This window comes from Phacochoerus africanus, chromosome 10, assembly GCF_016906955.1.
Source record: "Phacochoerus africanus isolate WHEZ1 chromosome 10, ROS_Pafr_v1, whole genome shotgun sequence".
NCBI lineage: Eukaryota > Metazoa > Chordata > Mammalia > Artiodactyla > Suidae > Phacochoerus > Phacochoerus africanus.
The window spans coordinates 80,646,630-80,670,979 of record NC_062553.1 but is presented as its reverse complement, the minus strand read 5'-3'; the positions used below and the strand labels follow the sequence as shown (position 1 = coordinate 80,670,979).

The 24,350-nt window shown below is 43.9% G+C and overlaps 1 protein-coding gene across 1 annotated transcript in view; it reads left to right on the top strand.

Annotated features, from left to right (window-relative positions):
- Positions 1-24,350, top strand: part of ARHGAP10 (Rho GTPase activating protein 10) — a 370,863-nt gene that overhangs the window by 334,371 nt on the left and 12,142 nt on the right. The window lies entirely within an intron of this gene.

The following is a 24,350-nucleotide window of genomic DNA, read 5'->3' as shown; positions in this document are numbered from 1 at the left end:
CGCTGTTACAGACTCCTGTCCCTCCCCCATGGCTCTCTGCATGTGCTGAGGTAAACAGCCTCACTGAGGAGTGTGACTGAGGGAAGTGAGAGCGTGTCCTCCTTTTCCCCCTTCCTTTTCCTGGGATTGTGTGCAGTTTCTGCCTCAGGCAGCCCTTGTGTGCCCCTTGCATACTTTCATTCCCTCTGCCTCAAATGTCTCCCTTTCTTTTTTTGCATAAGACAATACTGACCTGTCTCTAGCGTCTAACTTAGTTTTCACTGTCAGGTATTCTAGGGTTCTGGAGGATTCTGAATAATACCTTTCTCTGTCTGGGTCCACCGTTTGATGTTAGGAAACCTTTCCCTTCTAGTGTGAGTTGCCAGTTACCTTTTGTTGTTATTTGGTAGTAGCACATGTGTGCATCTTCATCAGTGTCTCTATCTGCCTGCCTGCTTATCTCTCTGTCTTACTCAGGTGGGGCTGCTATAACAAAAATACTTTGATAGAGTAACTTAAGCAGGAACCCATTTCCCACAGTTTTGGAGGCTGGAAGTCCAAGAACCTAGTGGCTGCATGGCTAGGATCCGGTGGGAAGTGCTTTCTGGTGGAAGGTGCTTCCGGTGGGAGGTGCTTCCGGTTTGCAGACAGCTCAGGCTCACTTCTCCTGTATCCTTTTGTGATGGAGAGCAGAGAGAGGATGCTGGCTCTCTCCTGACTTTTAGAAGGACACTAATACCATTCAGGAGGATCCCACTCTCATCTAATCCCAATTCCTCCCAAACACTCCATAGGAGTGGGTAGAGTTTCAACCTGCAAAATTTTTTCAGGGGAACACACAATGTCAGGTTCATTATACTATGCAGTCTTTATCTTACTCCAAGATTGATCATGATTTTTTTTTGGCTGCACTTGTGGCATACAGAAGTTCCTGGGCCAGGATCAAACCCACGTCACAGTAGTGACAGTGCTGGGTCCTTTAACCACTAGGCCACCAAGAAAGGCCAATAAAACTCTTGATAGGAATTGGGTCTTATACTCTTTGAACTCTTGAGTAATGACATAGCTATTAATAAATATTTTATTTCTCATTTTAATTATTATGTATTTATACAAATGCTTTCCCTTTGGAAATTCCATTTTCTTTCTGTATATCATTGAATGTCTCTTAGCCAAACTATGTTTGGCTTGGTTTTTGTCTTCTTTCTTCCATATGAAAATAAAAATGCTTCTCTGGGAATTTCACAAAATTAGACTCACCATTTTCTGTTTATAGCATTTTATTTCCTTAGCATTTGTAAATTTTGTTTTCATTGTGTGTATGTTTCTTTTCATTTCTTTCTTTCTCTTTTTTCTTAAATTCATCATCTCTGCAGACCAGCTGTACAGTATTGATTGTAGTAGGATCTGAGTAAATCTGATAAAGATATACCTTTTAATAAAATCAAAGTTGTTTTGTGGGTCATTCAGCCCCTACTCAGAACCTTAAAAAAGGAGGCACTGCCTGGTTTTAATCCAGAGTGGTGACTCGGGTCCAAAACTTACACTTGCCTTATCTCAGGTCCTGAAAAATGAAGCTCTAATGTATGTGGATCACAATGGACCCCGGTAGCTCTGTTGTACAGAAGTGCCATGACCCCAGAAAGCAAGTGTACCAGGACCTACACGGCTGATATTCTGATACAGGCCGTGTATAAATACAGCGGTAGTCTCTGACAGGTAGAAAACAATACAGCAGAATTGAATTTCTTGGGTTTCTGCTGATATTTAGACTTATGGCTATTATTCACTGCAGTCAGTCAATCTGGAGCTTTTACTTACCTGTACACTCGGTAAGGTGATGGGTGACTGACTGCATGCCAGTGAGAAACTGCGAGCTCCATCTCCTTGGAGGACATTACATCATAGGTCAGGGTATTTCAGATGTTCCCAAAGTCATTTTTTCCCCAATAAAATAGTTTGCTCTTCAATTTTAAATGATGGAGCAGGTCCTTGACACGTAATTCTTTTAGGTTCCCTGTCACAAAAGAAGATCTCTTGTAGGAAATATCAGACATTGCTCTCTGCTTGCTCGACAGATTTCAGATGAAAACGAGCACCTCCTGCTGGCCCATGCCTCCATTCAAGATGGCAGCATCCTAGAATAGCTCTTTGTAGCTGGGGATGTTGGTACCCTGCGGTGTAACTCTATGCTCCTTCTGGCCAGGAGGGCAGTGGATCCTTCTCCCTCCCCCTCCCCACCCCCCCCCAGTGAGAGGCATGGCTTGGTTTCTCCCAAATGTGGAGATATTCCTAACACATCTGTCCTAGTTGCTGCCCTGAGCAGAGATTCATGGCTTCCCAAACCTGGGGCAAGTTGCTTGAGGTCATCACAGCATGTGTCTCCCAGGGTGGGGAGCCTGCACATGTCATCCACAGACTTGCATGCTCTCACTGGCCCATTTTTATTCTTGTCAATGTAATAACTTGCTTCCTTTAAACTGGGCAAACAATAAAGGTTTCCCATAGACAGCTACTTGGCATTTCAAATCGCTGGACTGTTGGTTCCATGCTTGCTTTTCAGGGAGTTGATGAATTTTTTCTGGAGTTTACCAGAGGACCCCCTTTCATCTACCCAACATATGAAAGGATTTGTCTGAAGTTCAGAAAAAATGATCATCTTAAACAGTATTTTACAGATTTTGGTGAAATTTGGTGCACACTTAGAAATTATAAGGTAGCAGTCATAGGCAACTTTTTTTTTCGCCTCTTCCTTTCCTCTCGGTTCTTTCCTTTTTCCCGCTCCTCCACCCTTTTGTGGAGGGCTGCCCTCCATCCATTGTTCCCAACCTGCCAGTAGCAGTCAGTTCACCCTAGAGGTTGATGTCTTAAAATTTTATCTCTCTTATTATGATGATTATTTCAAAAGAAAATAGGGAATTTATCTTTTTTTTTTTTTTTTTAAATTTTATGGCTGCACCGGAGGCATATGGACGTTCTCAGGCCAGGGATTGAATCTGAGCTGTAGCTGAAGCAATGCCAGATCCTTTAACCCACCACGCCAGGATGGGAATTGAACTCATACCTCTGTAGCGACCTGAGCCACTGCAGTCAGAGTCTTAACCCACTGTGCCATGTGGGAACTCTGCGAGTTTATTTTTTAGAAGTTTTCTCTCTTTTTTCTCACATCTGAATTTTTTTTTTTTTCTCAACATGACTAAGAAGCACATATGGCTTTTGTAATAAGGGGAGAAAAACTGCAAATTTAAAGAGATCAGGAGAGGGTCTTGTTTAACCTAAGAAAAGTGAATTGCCTGTTATAGGAATTTCCAGCATCATTATTGGCTAGTCAGGAAATTGTAGCCTAATAAGGGGAGCTTTTTTTTTTTGCCCTTTTTTTTTTTCCTTTTTAGGGCCACACCCATGTTATAGGAAATTCCCAGGCTAGGGGTTGAATTGGAGCTGTAGCTACTGGCCTATGCCACCACACAGCCACAAACAATGCAGGATCCAAACTGCGTCTGTGACCTACACCACAGCTCCACTGCAGTGGTGGATCCTTAACCCACTGAGGTGATGCCAGGGATCGAACCTGCGTCCTCATGGATACTAGTCGGTCTGTTACCACAGAGCCACAATGGGAACTCCCAGGCAAGCACCACAGGAAGTGGTGGGTCCCCTGGCTGAGGTCTCTAGTAGAGCCAGTGTCTTTCTGTGGGAGGATGGATGCTTGGATGCTGGGAGGAGTGAGTTGGAAGCCAGCACTCTCTCCCTTCCCTAAGTGAGCACCAAGTCCCTGGTGGGTTCAGAAAGCTTGAGGCCTCAGACGGCTCAAGTGTAAGGAAGCACTTCTCCTGAGAGGTTAGCCCCTTCCGGACCTGCTGGGGGACCAGGGAACTTAGAGGGGCAGGAGCTTTTGCGTCTGCAGTGGCTGGTGGTTAGAGGCTGCAGAGGAGGCTTAGTACAATAGTTCCCTGCTTGCATCTCTCAGAATTAAAGACTGTGGAGCACTGACTCTCGGGGGCCCCAGACTTGCCTGTTTTATAAATATTTCGTGTTAATCCTCACTCAGACCAGGTGGGGTAGAGATAGATTCATTTTGAAAGATAGGGGAAATGGAGGCCCAAAGAAGGTAGGAGATGTGCCTCAGGACACGTGGCTGGTAAGGGCCAGAGGTGGGTTTTTGCCCTGATCTGCCCACCCCTGTGATCTGTGGTTCCCTTAGACTTGTTTACATTGCATATGGGACATGGTCGCCTTGTATCCGTCAGCTGGGCCGCTGCCCTTGTTTTGCAGAGGGAGCGCTGACCCTGTGTTAAGTCATGTGGCCGTGGTTTATAATTATCTATGGGGAGTAAAACTTGAATCTGAATTGCTGCACATTCTTCCACCACCTTTGGCTGAGATTCTGGCAGACTTGGAAATTCGATATTTTGCAGTGGAGCAGCATCCGTAATCTTTTGATGAGTAACATGATACCCGGGAAAGGCTCTTGAAGCTGATCTCAGGGCCATGTACTTGGCCTTGGATCATCAGGCTGTTCACCTTCATTATAGCTTTTGTCCCGTGTATTTTCCTGAATCTTCTCTCCCACTTGGTATAGAAATTACACCGTAGCAACTGCCTGGCGTCCTCACACACATAACTTGTGTCTTGCTGGGGAATTTTTGGTATTTGTGTTGTGTGCTTGGCATTGTGTGCGGCCCAGTTCACACCTTCCTCTGCTGTGCTGTAACTATAGGTTCTGAAACGTGGAGGTTTTATCTTCAAGCCAGATTGTTGATCATTCCTATGACTTAAAAGCCCCGTAATGAAAAGTTGACTTTGCAAAATAAAAACACACGGCTGGATTCTTGTAGTAGCGTCTCCACTGTGTAAGACTCTTAAAAAAAAAAAAATCTTTTCCATTGGTCCTGTTTTGCTTTTGCTTTCCTTTTTCATTTCATCAGTTTTCGTTGTCATTTGTCATTTGCTGTGCATGGATGGTTGGCTGTGTCTCAGTATTGAAATGCTGTTTTCTGTAAGTTGGAGGACTGTAATACAGATGTAAAGCCCTGATTTTAGAGTTAAACAGGCCTGGCTTTGCGTCCGTATCTTGCTTTTTAAAACCTTGGAGGCCTTATATAAATTCCTTAAGCCAGGCTAAAGCTTAGCAAGATTATCTGCAAAGGGAGAGTGACAGCACCTGCCCCACTGGATTATTGTGAGGTTTCAAGGTACCACATGTAATAAAACCCAAACACCACTCCCCTGGGAGCCCCAGGCGGCCACCTGCTTGCCCTTTTCCTTTCCTCTGAGAACCTAACTTGATATTCTCAGTTTAACTTGACCTGACTTGCTGGTTCATCAGTTATGTGATCTCCTCACTAAATGGCTCCAGGAAATCACCTCTTGCCTCCTGGAGAAGCCTTCGATGTTGACCTGAAGTTGTGTTGTTTCCAGCAGTTACAGTAGCTATTCCAGGAGGACCCAGGGCTCCTGTCCAAGCCTCGCTCTGCAGGAACCTCCTCTGTAGAAGCTTCTGAAGATAGGGCTGGTGGGGATCCAGTGAGGTTGTGGGGTTCCCCTGGGGCCTCAGCCAACTCTGAGTGTTCTGAGCAGTGTGGGAAGCTCACTTGTCACAACAGAGAACCAAGCTGAGCACCCGAGCGTTTTCTTAGCAGGGTAGTTTGTGCCCCTTTCATGCTCTGCTCGTGCCCCTGTTTTCAGTGTTCTGCCCCCGAGTTGGGTAACAGCTGCCTTCCATGTATGAACTGAGCTGGCAGGAACATTCCTGTCAACTCCCCTGCAGGGTCACCAGGCTGAGATATCTACAGCCCCGTTATTTCCTGAAATGAGACCTCGCAAGCGAAAGTTCAAGCCCCATGTCTGATTCCGCAGTGATTATCTGGAAGGAAGATGGATAGAATTCAAGGAGTGCTTTGAGTGAAAGATTGGTCAGAGGTGTCATTCTCAGACAGTTCTTTCAGGGCAAAACCCAAGAAAGTGATCAGCCCGGGAGTGAACTTTGTAAGACAGGGGATGACTCCATGGCAGTGCCCTTCCTTGTCCAGGAGCAAAACCTCCCAGGAGCTGCAGCATTCCACCAGGTGGGGACTGAGTGTTCCACATGGCTGTGTCCAGCCTCGAAGGCCTCCGTCTTCTCTGTGTCGAGTGATTGCCTTCTATGCCCTCCTTCCTCTTCCCTGCCCTGTCTCTCCTGCTGAGGACTTTTCCTCTTGGGGGGCCGCAAGTTATTGTTTTTATGTGCTGGCTTGATGTATCAGCTGTCTCCCCTCGGCATGGGGGATGATCTTGAGCAAATTAGTCAAGAGAGCTGCTGCAGGAAGCCCAGGGTGTTTGCAGGCCAGCTCCTGGCACTCATTGGAACCCCCGCCACAAAGCCAGTGAGTGGGGGAGCCGGGAGCCAGGCTTCTCAAGCCCAAGGGAGTTTGCCATCATCACCTTCATCTCCCCCAACTCTCCATTACAAAACGGATTTGCATCTGGTCCATTGAATCCAAGCATCAGCAAACTGGCCCACTGCTGCCTATTTTATATAAATACACTTTTTGTTGTTGTTGTTTTTATGGCTGCACCCATGGCCTGTGGAAGTTCCCAGGCCAGGGATTGAATTCTAGCTGCAGTTACAACCTATGCTGCAGCTGCAGCAACACCGGATTCTTTCACCTGCTGCACCAGGCTGGGGATCGAACCCGAGACTCCACAGCAACTACAGTAGCTGCAGTCAGGTCCTTAATCCACTGCACTACAGTGGGAACTCCTGTATAAATAAAGTTGTATTGAAACATGGCCACCCTGTCATTTATATTTTGTTCATGACTGCTTTTGTGCTGCCGTGATGGCAGGGGTTAAATATTTGCAAGACCTACAGCCTGAAAACCCTAAACTATTTACTGTCTGGCCTCTTACAGGAAAAGTTTCTCAGCCTCTAATCTATAAACAAAACTGATCTTTCTGGAAAAGCTGATTTTTCTTAAAAACCAGTTTCAACAACTGTGGTTAATCGCCATGTTTTAATGGGCGGTCCAAGTGATTATTAAATGTAACCCTCACAGATCTTTTCATGTCACTGACCAAAAGTTTTCTTTATGGTTTTTGGATGCCTTCAAGTGTGTGATCATAATTTCAAAAGGCTTTCAGAGTTTCAGTGTTTAAAAACTTTATTTGGGCTTATTCTTTTTACAAGTTATTGTTTAAAGTAAAAATTTTACTTTGAAATAGTTTTAGGTATACAGAAATTTACAGAGATAGTATAGAGAGTTGCCAGAAACTCTTCATCCAGCTTCCCCTATTGTTAATATCTTACACAGAAACATGGTACTTTGGTGAAAACTAAGAAATTCACATCAGTACAATACTGTTACATATAGACTTTATTTGTATTTCACTAATGTCCTTTTGTTCCAGAATCCAGTCCTGGATCCTATGCAATTTTTCTGCATTTAGCAGCTTTTTTTCTCTCTCTTTTAAAGAAATTTCATACTGGAGTGTAGTTGATTACAGTGTTGTGTTAGTTTCAGGTGTGCAGGCAAAATGAATTAATTATGCATATACATATATTCATTCTTTTTCAGATTCTTTCCCCATATACATTATTAGAGAATATTGGGTAGATTTCCTGGTGCTATACAGTAGGTCCTTGCTGATTATCTATTTTATATATATTGGTATGTATATGTTAATCCCAAACTCCCAATTTATCCTTCCCTTCCCCTCTTTCCCTTTGGTAACCATAAATTTGTTTTCTATGTCGGTGAGTTTGTTTTCTGTTTTGTAAATAAGTTCATTGTATCATTTTAGATTCCACATATAAGTGATAGCATATAATCTTTGACTTACTTCACTTAGGATGATAATCTCCAGGTCCATCCATGGTGCTACAGATGGCATTGTTTTGTTCTTTTTTGTGGCTGAGTAATATCCTATTGAGTAAATATCACCATTGGAAAAAAAAGTTGCCACTATTTGCAATAGCCAACATTGGCAGCAATCTAAATGTCCATGATCATCTAATGGAGAAAGAAGACATTATATATGGGATGTTGTGTGTGTACATATATATATACACCATCTCATATATCCATATATATACATATACCATATATATCATAGCCTAGATATATATATCATGTATACACACCCCCATATATATGCATAAATATACATACACACCATACCATATATACACTTATATGAAGGCACCCATATGTGTATATAACATATACCTGGGGAGAGGACAAGATGGCGGAGGAGTAGGGGGGACACGCTCGCCCTCTCCCACAAACACAACAAAACACATCTACAGAATAAATGACTCGCACAGAACAGCAACCAATCGCTGGCAGAGGAACCTAAACTCCAATAATGGCAAGAAGTTCGTGACATTACTGGGCAGAACAGGAGAAAAGAGGAGAGTGAGACAAGGTGAATCCGAGCGGGACGGGCACTCCTGAAAGGGAACTGCGGAGGAGAAAGGGATCCCGCACCCTGGAAAGTCACCTACATGGGGGAAAGATCAAACGAACCGGAGGAATCTCCAGATGCAGAGAAGAGTGTAGCAGTAAATTGGAGTACGGAAAAGCCGATCAAGAACCGAAGGGACCATCTGAACTACGGGCACAGTCACCAAAAATTGAGACGTCCTGGGTGGGGGCGGGACACCGATCCTTGGCTCGAAGGTTAGTCCCGAGAAAGGGCTGGGGGACGCCTGGGTGGGGGCTGGGCACCGAGACCTCACCTCCGAAGCTAGTCCCCGAGAAAGGGCCGAGTACGCCTGGGTGGGGGCTGGGCACCGAGACCTCGGCTCCAGAGGTTAGTCCCCGAGATCGGGCTGGGGGGCGGTGTGGAGCGGAACTGGGAGTCTAGAAACCATTTGACGGGGCAGAGACTGCCTGGGAGACTGAAAACAAAGCTGTCGCAGAGGAAGGGAGCACATACTCTAGGGGTTGGGGAAGTGGAAAGCTGCATCAGAGGGAACCTGGGAGAAGAGCCTGGTCTGCGCCCGTGCTGGGGAGGGGAGAGAAGAAGGGGTGGGTCCCCACAGAATTACCCCCCGTGCCACAGCAAGCTTACAGGCCCGCTAGCTAGCTGAAAGCTGTGCTTCCCAGTGCATCCCCTCCCCCCACCCTCACCACCCCTACGCTCTCGCCGAACCTGGGGCTGCCTTCCATCCAGGAGGGCTGGCCTCAACAATTGCCTGAAGCCTACCACCACAGGGCTGTCCCTGCACAGGCCTGCATTGCCATTTGGAGGGGCTACACTTCCACAGAGCAGCACCAAACACCACCAGCCCCCGAGAAAGGGCCTGCAGCCCAGAAAAGCTAGAACAAGCCTAGCCAGGCCGTGAATAGACCTGCCTAATTCTCAGACGGTTTTTTCTGAGTCGGGCTGCCCCGGGGAGGAGCCTCTTGGATTTCCCGCGGCCCTGCTACCAGCCCAGCCCCCAGGGGGTGCCCTAGTGGATCAGCTGCATAGGACTGCCAGCTCAGGCAGGACCCCCTGCAGCCCAGAAAAGCTGCAACAAGCCTGGCCGAGTCGGGAAAAAGATCTCAGACGGTTTTTCTGGTTTTTCCGTGTCAGGCTGCCCCGGGGAGGAGCCTCTTGGATTTCCAGCAGGCCCTGCTACCAGCACAAGCCCCCAGGGGGTGCCCTAGTGGATCAGCTGCATAGGACTGCCAGCTCCAGGCAGGACTCCCTGCAGCCCAGAAAAGCTGCAACAAGCCTGGCTGAGTCAGGAAAAGATCTCAGACGGTCTTTCTGAGTCAGGCTGCCCTGGGGAGGAGCCTCTTGGGTTTCCAGTGGCCCTGCTACCCGCCCAAGCCCCCAGGGGGTGCCACACTCCTGCGAATACCTGCTGAGCACCACCAGCCCCCTGGAGGACCCCCTGCAGCCCAGAAAAGCTGCAACAAGCTCGCCAGACTGTGAAAAGATCCGCCTACATTCTCAGGCCGTCCTTCTGAGTTGGGCTGCCCTAGGGAAGAGCCTCTTAGGTTCTCAGTGACCCAGATAGCTGCTCCAGCCCCAGGGGTGCTGCACTCCTGAGGAGCAGCTGCCCAACACCGCCAACCCCCTGCAAGAAACCCCACAGCCTAAAACACCAGAGCAAGCTCTGCATGACCAAGTGAAATCTGCTACCATCGTGGTGTGGACCTCCCAGTCCTGTCTGCCCTCAGGAAGCCCTCCTTTGCTTCAAAGAAACACTGTTAGCCTCATAAACACTCCAGAAAAGCCACACTGCCTCAAAAAATATGACCAACAACGCTAGCCCTCAGGAAATATTCCACGGCAGTGACAAGGCAAACACTGCCCGATAACGGAGAGTACAACTCCTTCAGGAGAAAGAAAACAACAACCAAGATGAAGAAGCTGAGAAACCACCCCCAGTCAAAACCAACAGGAGAACTCACCTAAAACAGTCAACAATGAAACAGATCTCTGCAGTCTGACAGACCTGGAGTTCAAAAGAGAAATAGTGAAAAATACTGAAGGAATTAAGAGAAAATATGAACACTAATGCAGATACCCTCAGAAAGGAACTAGAAAATATAAGGAGGAGCCAAGAAAAACTAGAACATTCATTTGCAGAGATGCAAACGGAACTAAGGACAGTAAAAACCAGAATGAATAATGCAGAAGAATGAATCAGTGATATGGAAGATAGAATAATGGAAATCACTCAATCCGGTCAACAGACAGGAAAACCGAATCAAAAAACTGGAAAGCAATATAAGAGACCTATGGGATAATATAAAGCAGGCCAATCTACGCATAATAGGAATTCCAGAAGGAGTAGAAAAAGATAAGGGGATGGAAAATATATTTGAAGAAATTATCGCTGAAACTTCCCAAATCTAAAGGATGCTGGGTTCAAGATACAAGAAGCACAGAGGGCCCCAAACAAACTGAACCCAAATAGACCCACAGCAAGACACATCATAATAAAAATGCCAAAGTTAGTGATAAAGAGAGGATCCTAAAGGGCAGCAAGAGAAAAGCAGAATGTTACCTACAAGGGAACCCCCATAAGAATATCAGCTGACTTCTCTACAGAAACACTACAGGCCAGGAGGGAATGGCAAGAGATATTTAAAGTGCTAAAAGGAAAAAAATATGCAACCTAGAATACTCTATCCAGCAAGAATATCATTTAAAATAGAAGGGGAAATAAAAATTTTTCCAACAAACAAAAACTTAAAGAATACTGCAACACAAAACCCAGGTTAAAGGAAATATTGAAAGGGCTTCTCTAAACCAAAAAGAAAGGAAGGAAAGGGAAGAAAAAAGAAAGGAAAAAAAAAAGAAGAGGAAGAACTAGGACTGAGGAAACCGCAATCAGAGAGCAGTCACTCAAATAAGCCAGAATACAGATTTAATCATGAACAGGCCTCAAAAAAAATAAAATTAAAAAGAAAAAAATAAAAAAGAGTCATCAAAACCATAAAATGTGGGCAAGGGATGTTAGGAAGTAAATAACCCTTTTTGTTTGTATGTTTCTATTCTCAATTTTAATATAGTAATGAAGTGTTTGAACTTACAGGACCATCAGGCTAAAACACACAATTATGGGAAGGGGTTAGCATACTTAAAAAAACAGGGCAACCACAAGCCAAAACCAAATATTGCATTTGCAAAAAATGAAAAAAAAAAATACACTCAAGCAGATAATAACAGGAGACCATCCAACCGAAAAAAAAAAAGAAGAATGGAGAACCATAGAATCAACTGGGACATGAGGTTCAAATGGCAATAAATAATCATCTATCAATTTTCACCTTAAATGTCAATGGACTGAATGCCCCAATCAAAAGACACAGAGTGGCTGAGTGGATAAAAAGGCAAAAACCTTCAATATGCTGCCTACAAGAAACTCACCTTAGGACAAAAGATACATATAGATTGAAAGTGAAAGAGTGGGGAAAAATATTTCACGCCAATAGACATGACAGAAAAGCAGGAGTCGCAACTCTCATATCAGACAAAATAGACTTCAAAACAAAAGACATAAAGACAAAGAAGGATACTACTTAATGATTAAGGGATCCATCCAAGGAGAGGATGTTACTATCATCAACATATATGCCCCAAGTACAGGAGCACCCAGATACATACAACAAATATTAACAGGCATAAAGGGAGATGTTGATGAGAATACAATCATAGTAGGAGACCTTAATACCCCCCTCACATCAATGGACAGATCCTCTAGACAGAAAACCAATAAGCAACAGAGATCCTAAGGAAAACAATAGAAAAGTTAGACTTAATTGATATCTTCAGGACACTACATCCAAAAAAAGCAGAATACACATTCTTCTCAAATGCTCATGGAACATTCTCAAGAATCGACCACATATTGGGACACAAAGCTAATCTCAATAAATTTAGGAGCATAGAAATTACGTCAAGTATCCTCTCTGACCACAATGCCATGAAATTAGAAACCAACCATGGGAAAAGGACAGAGAAAAAACCTACTGCATGGAGACTAAACAACATGCTACTAAAAAAACCAATGGGTCAATGAGGAAATCAAGAAGGAAATTAAAAACTACCTTGAAACAAATGATAATGAAGACACAACCTCTCAAAATCTATGGGATGCTGCGAAAGCAGTGCTCAGAGGGAAATTTATAGCAATACAGGCCTTTCTCAGAAAAGAAGAAAGATCCCAAATTGACAACTTAACCCTCCACCTAAATGAATTAGCAAAAGAAGAACAAAAAAGTCCTAAAGTCAGCAGAAGGAAGGAAATTATAAAGATCAAAAAGAAATCAATAAAATAGAGACTCAAAAAACAATAGAGAAAATTAATAAAACCAAGAGCTGGTTCTTTGAAAAGGTGAACAAAATTGACAACCACCTGGCCAGACTCACTAAAAAGAGGAGAGAAAGAACCCAAATAACCAAAATTGTAAGTGAAAAAGGAGAAATCACAACGGATACAGCAGAAATACAAAAAACCATAAGAGAAAACTATGAACAACTATACGGTAACAAGTTTGACAATCTGGAAGAAATGGACAATTTTCTAGAATCTTATTGCCTGCCAAAACTGAATCAAGTAGAAACAGACCAACTGAACAGACCGATCACTAGAAATGAAATTGAAGAGGTCATAAAATCACTCCCTACAAATAAAAGTCCAGGACCAGATGGCTTCACAGGTGAATTCTATCAAACATATAAAGAGGAATTGGTGCCCATCCTCCTTAAACTCTTTCAAAAGGTTGAAGAAGAAGGAATACTCCCAAAGACATTCTATGATGCCACCATCACCCTCATTCCAAAACCAGGCAGAGATACCACCAAAAAAGAAAACTATCGCCCAATATCATTGATGAATATAGATGCAAAAATTCTCAACAAAATCTTAGCCAACCGAATCCAACAACATATCAAAAAAATTATACACCATGACCAGGTTGGGTTCATCCCAGGTTCACAAGGATGGTTCAACATACACAAGTCAATCAGCATCATACACCACATTAACAAAAAAAAAGTCAAAAATCATATGATCATCTCAGTAGACGCAGAAAAAGCATTTGACAAAGTCCAACATCCATTCATGATCAAGACCCTCGCCAAAGTGGGTATAGAGGGAACATTCCCGAATATAATCAAAGCCATTTATGAGAAACCCACGGCAAATATAATCCTCAATGGGGAAAAACTGAAAGCCTTCTCACTCAAATCTGGAACAAGACAGGGATGCCCACTCTCACCACTGCTCTTCAACATAGTTTTGGAAGTCCTAGCCACAGCAATTAGACACCAAAGAAATAAAAGGCATCCATATAGGAAGAGAAGACATAAAACTGTCACTGTATGCAGATGACATACTATACAGAGAAAACCCTAAGGACTCAACCCCAAAACTCCTTGAACTGACTAATAAATTCAGCAAAGTAGCAGGATATAAGATTAACATTCAGAAGTCAGTTGCATTTCTGTATACCAGCAATGAAACATTAGAAAAGGAATACAAAAATATGATACCTTTTAAAATTGTACCTCACAAAATCAAATACCTCGGAATACACCTGACCAAGGAGGTAAAGGACCTATATGCCGAGAACTATAAAACTTTCATCAAAGAAATCAAAGAAGATGTAAAGAAATGGAAAGATAGTCCATGTTCCTGGATTGGGAAAATCAATATTGTAAAAATGGCCATACTACCCAAAGCAATCTACAGATTCAATGCAATCCCTATCCGATTACCCAGGACATTTTTCACAGAACTAGAACAAACAATCCAAACATTTATATGGAACCACAAAAGACCCAGAATCGCCAAAGCAATCCTGAGAAACAAAAACCAAGCAGGAGGCATCACTCTCCCAGACTTCAAGAAATACTACAAAGCCACAGTCATCAAAACAGTGTGGGACTGGTATCAAAACAGACAGACAGACCAATGGAACAGAATAGAGAACCCGGAAATAAACCCTGACACCTATGGTCAATTCATCTTTGACAAGGGAGGCAAGAACATCAAATGGTTGAAAAAGAAAGTCTATTCAGCAAGCATTGCTGGGAAGCCTGGACAGCTGCATGCAAAGCAATGAAACTAGAACACACCCTCACACCATGCACAAAAATACACTCCAAATGGCTCAAAGACTTAAATCTACGACAGGACACCCTCAAACTCCTAGAAGAAAACATAGGCAAAACACTCTCGGACATCAACATCATGAATATTTTCTCAGGTCAGTCTCCCAAAGCAATCGAAATCAGAGCAAAAATAAACCCATGGGACCTCATCAAACTGAAAAGCTGTTGCACAGCAAAGGAAACCCAAAAGAAAACAAAAAGACAACTTACAGAATGGGAGAAAACAGTTTCACATGATGCAACCGACAAGGGCTTCATCTCTAGAATATATAAACAACTTATACAACCCAACAGCAAAAAAGCCAATCATTCAATGGAAAAATGGGCAAAAGACCTGAATAGACAGTTCTCCAAAGAAGATATACAGATGGCCAACAAACACATGAAAAAATGCTCAACATCGCTGATTATAAGAGAAATGCAAATCAAAACTACCATGAGATACCACCTCACACCAGTCAGAATGGCCATCATTAATCAATCCACAAATAACAAGTGCTGGAGGGGCTGTGGAGAAAAGGGAACCCTCCTGCACTGTTGGTGGGAATGGAAACTGGTACAGCCACTATGGAGAACAGTTTGGAGATACCTTAGAAATCTATACATAGAACTTCCATAGGACCCCGCAATCCCACTCTTGGGCATCTATCTGGACAAAACTCTACTTAAAAGAGACACGTGCACCCGCATGTTCATTGCAGCACTATTCACAATAGCCAGGACATGGAAACAACCCAAATGTCCATCGACAGAGGATTGGATTCGGAAGAGGTGGTATATATACACAATGGAATACTACTCAGCCACAAAAAAGAATGACATCATGCCATTTGCTGCAACATGGATGGAACTAGAGAATCTCATACTGAGTGAAATGAGCCAGAAAGACAAAGACAAATACCATATGATATCACTTATAACTGGAATCTAATATCCAGCACAAATGAACATCTCCTCAGAAAAGAAAATCATGGACTTGGAGAAGAGACTTGTGGCTGCCTGATGGGAAGGGGAGGGAGTGGGAGGGATGGGGAGCTTGGGCTTATCAGACACAACTTAGAATAGATTTACAAGGAGATCCTGCTGAATAGCATTGAGAACTTTGTCTAGATACTCATGTTGCAACAGAAGAAAGGCTGGGGGAAAAATGTAATTGTAATGTATACATGTAAGGATAACCTGACCCCCTTGCTGTACAGTGGGAAAATAAAAAAAATATTAAAGTATATATAAAAAAAAACCAAACCATATACCTTGTCATCTTTATCCATTACCTGATGATGGACATTTCGATTGCTGCCATATCTTGGCTGTTGTAAATAGTGGCAACTTTTTTTTTTCCAATGGTGACATTTACTTCCTATTTATAGTTTTCTCTCTTGGGCCTAGTTTGTTGTCTTTTGGTAAAGTTGATTCCATAGTGAAGATAAGCCTGGAAAGCAGAGGCAATAATACCTAATGCTTATAAGGAGCGCTTCGTGTGTTGAGTGCTCACTGTTCTCTGATCACTGTGGAGGGCTTTACACCTGTCATCTCATTTACAGTTACTACCACCCAGCCTGTTAACAGTTATTTTCATTTTAGCTAAGGAAACTGAGACCAGGCAGATTGTTACTTGCCCAGATTTCAGTTGTGGCTGACCCTCAGCTAGGGCCAATAGAGCCAGTTGTGCCCAGCCTCCAAGAATGAGAAGTGTCCCTCTCCTTCACCCCTGCCTTAAAAAAAAAAAGAAAAAAAAGAGGAACAGCTTAGAGATGAAGAAACTGCAAACAGGCACACAGCCAGGGCTGTCTTCAGAATGCAGGTGTCTCTAGACTTGTGGCATTTTGTGCGTTTGTAATTGCTGTGATCAAAATCCCTATTTGCCTTGCCCGTGTGTCCCTGACTCAGGGGTCCTGCCCCCTGAGTATCTCTATCTCCCGACTCTCTCCATTCAGCTCTCCGTGTTCTGTCCCAGCTGCTCAGAGGGACTCAGGCTGTGAACTCTACGCATTCTTGTCGAAACAGGGTTTAGTACTGGCTTGACCTTGAGTAGGTCGCCTTCACCTTTCTGGGATCCTCTTCTCCTGTGTCACGTGGAACCACAGCATAGCTGGGAGCGAGTGAGTTAGCGCATGCGAGTTGTGCCTGGCACAGCACCTGCTGTGCCCACGTGACAGCTGCTCCCTCCGATGTTCTACTGCGGGACCCTAGGCAACTCTACCTGGTGCTCATCACACTGTGTCATGATTATCAGTTTGTCATTCTCTTCTCACCTGACTGAGTGCTCATGGAAAACAGATGTCATAGTTCCTTGGGTGTCCCCAGGGCAGTCACGGGGTCTGACAGGTAGTTCTCAGAGCATGAATGATGAGTGAGCAGGGCCCTGTTCCTAATGGGCAGTGCTGGCCCCCTGGCCCAGCCCTGGATTATGGTGACTTGTCACAGGCGTTTGCTTCTCTCCACTGCTGTCCCCCCTCACTGGGCTCCCTTGGAACCAACTGCATGCTGGCTGAGGAATTCTCCCTCTCTGGCACTTAGGGAAGAACTGCGGCATTTATTTGAACAGAGATTTCCCATAATATACAGATCTACAATATTTCCTTCTGTCTTTATTAACATTTTCAGACACTTTTGCCCAGGACAGCTGTTTGAGACTTCTGCTGTATGTTTCCCAGGCTGGGATGAAAGATCATTTCACTAATGTGTTAGCTTATGCTCAGGGACCTTGCAAATGCAGTTTTAAAATCTTTCCTTCCAGTGCAGACTTCTGATTTGATTTTGACATCATAAAACCCATCGTCAAATATCTTGGTGTTGGGGGGGATTTAATCACTTCACATAAGCAGTCATTTCTTTGAGATGCAGTCTCCCTGCGTCCCTCGAATTTTAAATTCCCCTGTGTGCTCCTGGAGCCTGGAAACAGGTGCCTGCATTGCCAGCACTGCCCAAAGCCTGACCTGACAGTGCTTTCTTTGCAAGAAATGTTGGCGGCAGACATTCTCCGGTGACTGGTGCAGCTGTTGTTGAATTTGAACAGTGAAGGCCCTATGTCCCCTCCCCCACTTCTGAAATGTTTGGGCTCTTCTGCTGCCAAGACGTTTTTAATATGCACGTGGAGTCTGGTATTGGAGAAGAGGGGGTTGCGGTTTGATTCGGAAGCAGGCTGTATGGCCGATCTCTTACATTTCCTAAAAATAAACTCTGCAAAGTGTCCACATACCACAGCTCCTGTCCTACGTTCGTTCGTGTTGTCAAGGGTTGTTTCCTCCCCCATGTGACAGCGTACAGGGTCTTTGCCTGAAGTTTTCCCAAAGCAAGAGGGCTGATTCCCGGTATAGGAGAGGATTCTCTGGTCACCTTCACAAGCGTGTGTTCTATTCCCCAGCCTTTCCACCTGCCCTCCCCCAAGGCAGGAGACTTCCCTGTTGCCTTAGGAATACCAGGTAGGCCTTCTTTTATTTACGCATTTATTTATTTATATTTTCTTTATATTAGCATTGATTTACAGTGTGTTGTCAATTTCTGCTGTACAGCCAAGTGACCCCGTCATACCCAGATAGACACATTCTTTTTCACATACCGTCTTCCATCATGTTCTACCCCAAGAGACTGGATATAGTTCCCTGGGTTGGACAGTAGGATCTCATTGCTTATCCATTACCAGGTTCAGTAGAAGCGCTGTCAGGAATGAATTTCTGAGTTGGCCTAAGGACATCTTTGTGTTCTGCATGAAACCCTCTCATTTCCATTTCATCCTTTTCTTTGAGAAGGAGACTTTTCTCCCCCCTAAGGAAGGTTGGTTTCTTGTACACTGAAAATGGAGAGGAGTCAAGATGCTTTTGGTTTCATGTGTGAAATTGGGAAGAGAGCAGAGAAACATATTAGGGTTTCTTGGTCATTTATTTCGGCTTTGCTAAGTATGGTTTCTGAGCTTTTCAGGAAGAGTTGACGTCTGCCTCCGTTTTTGCAAACCACAGCGTGGCCCTCCAGGAAATGGGTGGCACTTGGGTGCTTTTTTTGGTCATTGGTCAGCAGCTCTTCATTAAATAAAATCAGTCATTTGTGATCATGACAGTCTAACTCATCAAAAAGACATAGTTAAAGGGGCAGCAGGAAGAAGGAGCTAAATAGGTTTAAAAAAAAAACTTAAATTTGGGAAATGGTAGGAGAGAATACTCAAGGTATTTCATTATGTTCTAGCACATAATTAGCTTTTTATTCTTAGATCACCTATCCTTGTTGATCTTTAACCCAAAGACATTCTTAGCCAGAGTTCTCCTCTGGACCACAGGACACACACACACCCCCACCCCCCCACCCCCACCCCCACACCCACCCAGAGTATTTTCTCAGCATTCCCAAGGATGCTGCTGTCAAGAACTGTGGCATCTTGGAATTCCTGTTGTGGCTCAGCGGGTTGAAAACCTGACCGTTATCCATGAGAATGCAGGTTCGATCCCTGGCCTTGCTCAGTGGATTAAGGATCTGGCACTGCTGTGAGCTGCGATGTAGGTTACAGATGCGGCTGAGATGCTGAGTTGCCGTGGCTATGGCATAGGCTGGTAGCTGCAGCTCTGATTCAACTCCTAGCCTGAGAACTTCCATATGCCGCAGGTTTGGCCCTAAAAAGAAGAAGGAAGAAAAGAACTGTGGTGTCAGAAATCTGACTCTGCTCGAAGATACCCACGTGGGCCAGCCGTAAGTTCAAGGATGCTGGCAGAAGACATGGGGCCCCTGGTCAGAGGTGAAGAGGCTGTACCAGTCGCAGCTATAGCAGTCCTCAGAGTATTTATTCAAGTCCCAGTTCCCAAATAACACCTGCCTGTGGAATGTTGAAGGAGAGGAGCCCAGACCTCAGGAAAACCACATCTTTTACAATGGGCGGTAAAGCCTGCTCTTTGCTCCAGGGGATGACACATATTTTCTCTTCCAGGGCTCTGGGCTATACGAGCATCCTTGAAAAGATAGTCAAGGGCAAAGGCAGCCCAGGCATCTGCTCACTGAAGTGCAGAAATGCCAGAGACCAGTGCAGAATGGGCTCCCAACACATAGTTGTCTAGAGCGACTCTAGATGTGCAGGAGGGATGTTAATTTATTATGTATTTGGATGCTCAAGGCCCAGCTGGGAAAAACAGCTAGGGCTTTGCTATGGGCTGCCCTTTCCCCAATGTCTGATAATCCTCTAAAGTGTTTACAGTCAAAGAATAGAGAATATCACAAATTCTCTTTTAAAAGGAAAACTTTATTGATTTTGGAGGAAATATATTTTATTTTGAAGAATAGTTAAAAATGGCTTTTTTGGATCTTATATTACCGAAAAACAAAAGTCAAATTCTGGAAAGTAGGAGATGGCTTATTTAAAGAAGTTTGTGTTTATAATTTCTTGCCCCCCCCCCCCCAAGAAAAAATTGGGTAGGTTGCTTTTGTTATTTTGTTTTGTTTTTGTCTTTTCAGAGCTGCACCCACAACATATGGAAGTTCCCATGCTTTGGGTTGAATTGGAGCTACAGCTGCTAGCCTATACCACAGCTCATGGCAACACTGGATCCTTGACCCATTGAGCAGGGCTAGGTATTGAACCTGCGCCCTCATGGGTACTAGTAAGGTTTATTACCACTAAGCCATGACGAACTCCTGAGCAGGTTGCTTTTGGAGACACCTGTGGAACATACTATCATCTGACTTCTGCTGGCAGAGGCAAGAATTCAGGTCTTAGGTCTTGGGTGTATTTATTTAATTGCTTCTTGCCTCATCCCCACTCCTTCCTAGCAGAGAAGTCCATGGAAAGTTTCTTGTATCCTTGTGGCTACTCTGCTCCGTTTCCTGAACTTCGGCTGGGTAGATCTCTTCTTTCAAAAAATTCCAATTCTTCACTTGACATATGATACCTCCTCTTATGAATAGTACACAGTTCATGCCCACAGGACAAGTCCCAAGTGAGGCTTCTGAGATGCTGTGAGGAGCCCAGGGACTCAAATGCAGAAACTTAGGTCGAAGTGGAAAAAGTGAACTGGCGAGCAGGGATCCCATAGCACATCGGTCCTGACAGACCACAAAAAGATCCCAGGAAAGTAAAGGACAAGGGTCTCCATTGAGAGCTTGACACTGGATGAAGATGGCTCCAGCTTTGGGATAAAAAGGAGAAAGCCAAGCTAAGAGTTTGCCCTCACCTTCTGCATCTGCTATTCCAGTAACTCCTTCACTTTCCAGAAGGGGCATTTTCCCTTTATTTAAAAAAAAAAAAAAAATAGTCCACTTTTTTAAAAAAAGAGAGATGTGAGGATTACATAGATAATAGCTGTACAATTTATGACCTTTTAAAGAAGAGCCTTGTACGTACACACATTGTTACTTTGTCTTTGTCCTGTAGCTGTCCTCCCTGATGGTGGATGGATGGCCATCATGTCATCGCTTGACTATTTATGACGAGGAAGAGTTGGTGGGGGTGGGGTAAACACTGCATTTCCCCTCCCTCCCCCCACCACCTCCAAGCACCGAGAGTAATTGCTGGGAGCTCAAATGGCAATCGGTTTTGGCCAATCGTGGTCTTAAATTCTGTCAGAGCTTCACTCATGCCATCCTCCCTGATTAGCAAGACACCATTAAAGGTTCATTTTCTGCTAAAGAATTGAGTGGCTTCTGCTGCGGGTGATAGAGATCACCTTGAGATTTATAGGCTTCTTTGCTTGGTATGAAATAGGTTCTGTGACTTCCAAAAGAATGGCGGGAGAGGGGGGTTGTAAATCAGCTGTTCAGAGAATAATGTGTCTAAAATGTGCCTTCTCCCCCCACCTCCTTTTTCTTATCAAAGGATAGAAGACCTACTGTGTACTAAATATGTGTACTACTGTGTACTAAATATGTGTACTACTGTGTACTAAATATCTCTCAAGTCAGTAATGCAGTGTTTCATGCACGTGACATAGAAAACCCAGTTGTAGTGCTAACACATAGGAATTGGTTGCTCAGATGTTGCCTGAAGATGTTCCTGCGCCGAGCAGTCTGCCCGGCTTTGCGAGGTCTACACAGAGAGTTACGAGCCTGCTCTTAACACAGAGGCGAGAAAAGTACCTAAAACCATCACAGAACCACCCATGCCGACCTACCCTCCCGTTTATCGGGCAACAGATCTTCAGAGAAGGTCTGTGACTTAGACTGATGGAGAAGTTCTGGTGGAGGCAGCTGGAATTGAGCCAAGGAGGGGACAGACTGGAGCAGGCAGAAGGAGTGTGAGGCCAAGTGGGGGAACATCAGGGGAGCAGAGCTGTGGGCGGGACAGTGAGGTTGCCTGGGCAGGTGTGGGGGGCGTGCACCAGTTCTTGGGGAGGGAGCTGGTAGACCAGGTGGCTGAGCAGGGTGATGGAGCTGGACAAATTGGAGGCATGGGGCTGGGACTTGGCTTGGAGACTGTGGTGCTAATAGGGCACAGGCCACGAGAAGGAGATCTTTTCCTGTTAATGATGAGAAAAAACAGAAAGGAACAGCCTGGGAGCTTTTGGAGGTAAAAATGGACTGAACATGATGTCAGTTTTTCTGGAAAAGAAGCATCGGAGATAATGCTCAGGAATGTAGAAGAATAAGGAAGCTGCTCATGCACACTGGTTTTAGTCCAGGAAGGTACAGTTGAGATGAAGGGTATCTGGGCAGAGCAGCATGGAATACATCTGTGTTGAGAATATACTTGAATGAAATGAGCATCTTTCAGCTCCGTGCTTTTAAAGCACACGGACCATGCTTTCTGGACCATTGTCACAAACCTCTAGTTTTAAGATGATTGAAGAAAAATTTAGCTCAGATCAGCACGTATTTATTGAATTCTCCATGTTTCAAGGCCCCTTCGTGAGTCTGTTCACTAACCTTTTTACTTTCACTTGTTTTCAGAATTGGCAAACATGAGGGAATGTTAAGGTCACCAGAGGTTTGCCCTTCATTGGTTGCTCCTGCAAATGCTCACCTTCAGTCCACTCTAGAAGAATCTTAGTGCCCATCGGCATTTTTTTTCTGAGTTGCCACATATGTGTGACTCCATGAAAGAACTTTTTTTTTACATTTAAAATTTTATATTTATTTTAACTCTATTTTTAATGATTTTTATTTTTCCATTATAGTTGGTTTCTTATGTTGTCAATTTCTACCATACAGCAAAGTGACCCATTCGCACATATATATACATTCTTTTTCTCACATTATCCTCCATCATGTTCCATCACAAGTGATACAGTTCCCTGTGTTGTTCAGCAGGATCTCATTGCTTATCCGTTCCAAATGCAATGATTTGCATCTATTAACCCCAGAATCACAGTCCATCCCATTCTCTCCCCCTCCCCCTTGGCAACCACAGGTCTGTTCTCCAAGTCCATGAGTTTCTTTTCTGTGGAAAGGTTCATTTGTGCCGTATATTAGATTCCAGATATAAGTGATATCATATGGTATTTCTCTCTCTCTTTCTGACTTACTTCACTCAGTACGAGAGTCTCTAGCTGCATCCATGTTGCTGCAAATGGTGTTATTTTGTTCTTTTTATGGCTGAGTAGTTTTCCATTGTGTATATATACCACTTCTTCCTAATCCATTCATCTGTTGATGGACACTTAGTTTGTTTCCATGTCTCTGCTATTGTGAATAGTGCTGCAGTGAACATATGGGTGCATGTATCTTTTTCAAGGAAAGTTTTGTCCAGATATATACCCAAGAATGGGATTGCTGGATCATATGGTAGTTCTATATTTAGTTTTCTGAGGTATCTCCATACTGTTCTCCATAGTGGTTGTACCAATTTACATTCCCACCAACAGCGCAGGAGGGTCCCCCTTTCTCCACACCCTCTCCAGCATTTGTTATTTGTGGACTTGTTTATGATGGCCATTCTGACTGGTGTGAGGTGGTGCCTCATAGTAGTTTTAATTCACACTTCTCTAATAATCAGTGATGTTGAGCATTTTTTCATGTGCTTGCTGGCCATCTGTATATCTTCTTTGGAGAAATGTCTAATCAGGTCTTTTGCCCATTTTTCCATTATGTTGTTGGTTTTCTTGTGTTGAGTTATAAAAATTCTTTGTATATTTTAGAGATTAATCCCTTGTCATTTGAATCATTTGAAACTTTTTCTCCCATTCCTTAGGTTGTCTTTTTTTTTGTGTGTGTGGTTTCCTTTGCTGTGCAAAAGCTTGTCAGTTTGATTAGGTCCCATTGGTTTATTTTTGCTTTTATTTCTGTTGCCTTGGGAGACTGACTAAGGAAACATTTGTATGGTTGATGTCAGAGATGTTTTGCCTATGTTCTCTTCTAGGAGTTTGATGGTGTCTTGTCTTACATTTAAGTCTTTAAGTCATTCTGAGTTTATTTTTGTGCATGGCGTGAGAGTGTGTTCCAGTTTCATTGATTTACATGCGGCTGTCCACCAAATGAAAGAGCTTTGAACATTAAAAGGCCGCTGTTGAATTATTAGAGCTCTAGGTCATGGGCTTGACTCTGGATTCTTGTGACTTTCCTTATGATCAGAAAATATGAATACCTCCAAAGTCCAACAACGAGTTTTGACTTTCGGTTTCTGGTGTCCTAATTAGTGAACGGATGTGATGCGAGGCCAGACAAGACTAGATAGATCTCCACACACCTGGAGAAGGACAATGAGGCCTCTCTAGTTTTGCTCTAGTTTCAGGGTGTGGCTGTCAGGGCTACACCCCTGAGGGGATGTGGAGAGGACTCTCCCTTGGGGTCATCAGAAGAGATCAAGGACTGATCACCCTAGCCACAGAGGAATGGGGTGGCATGTATTTGGTGTTCTC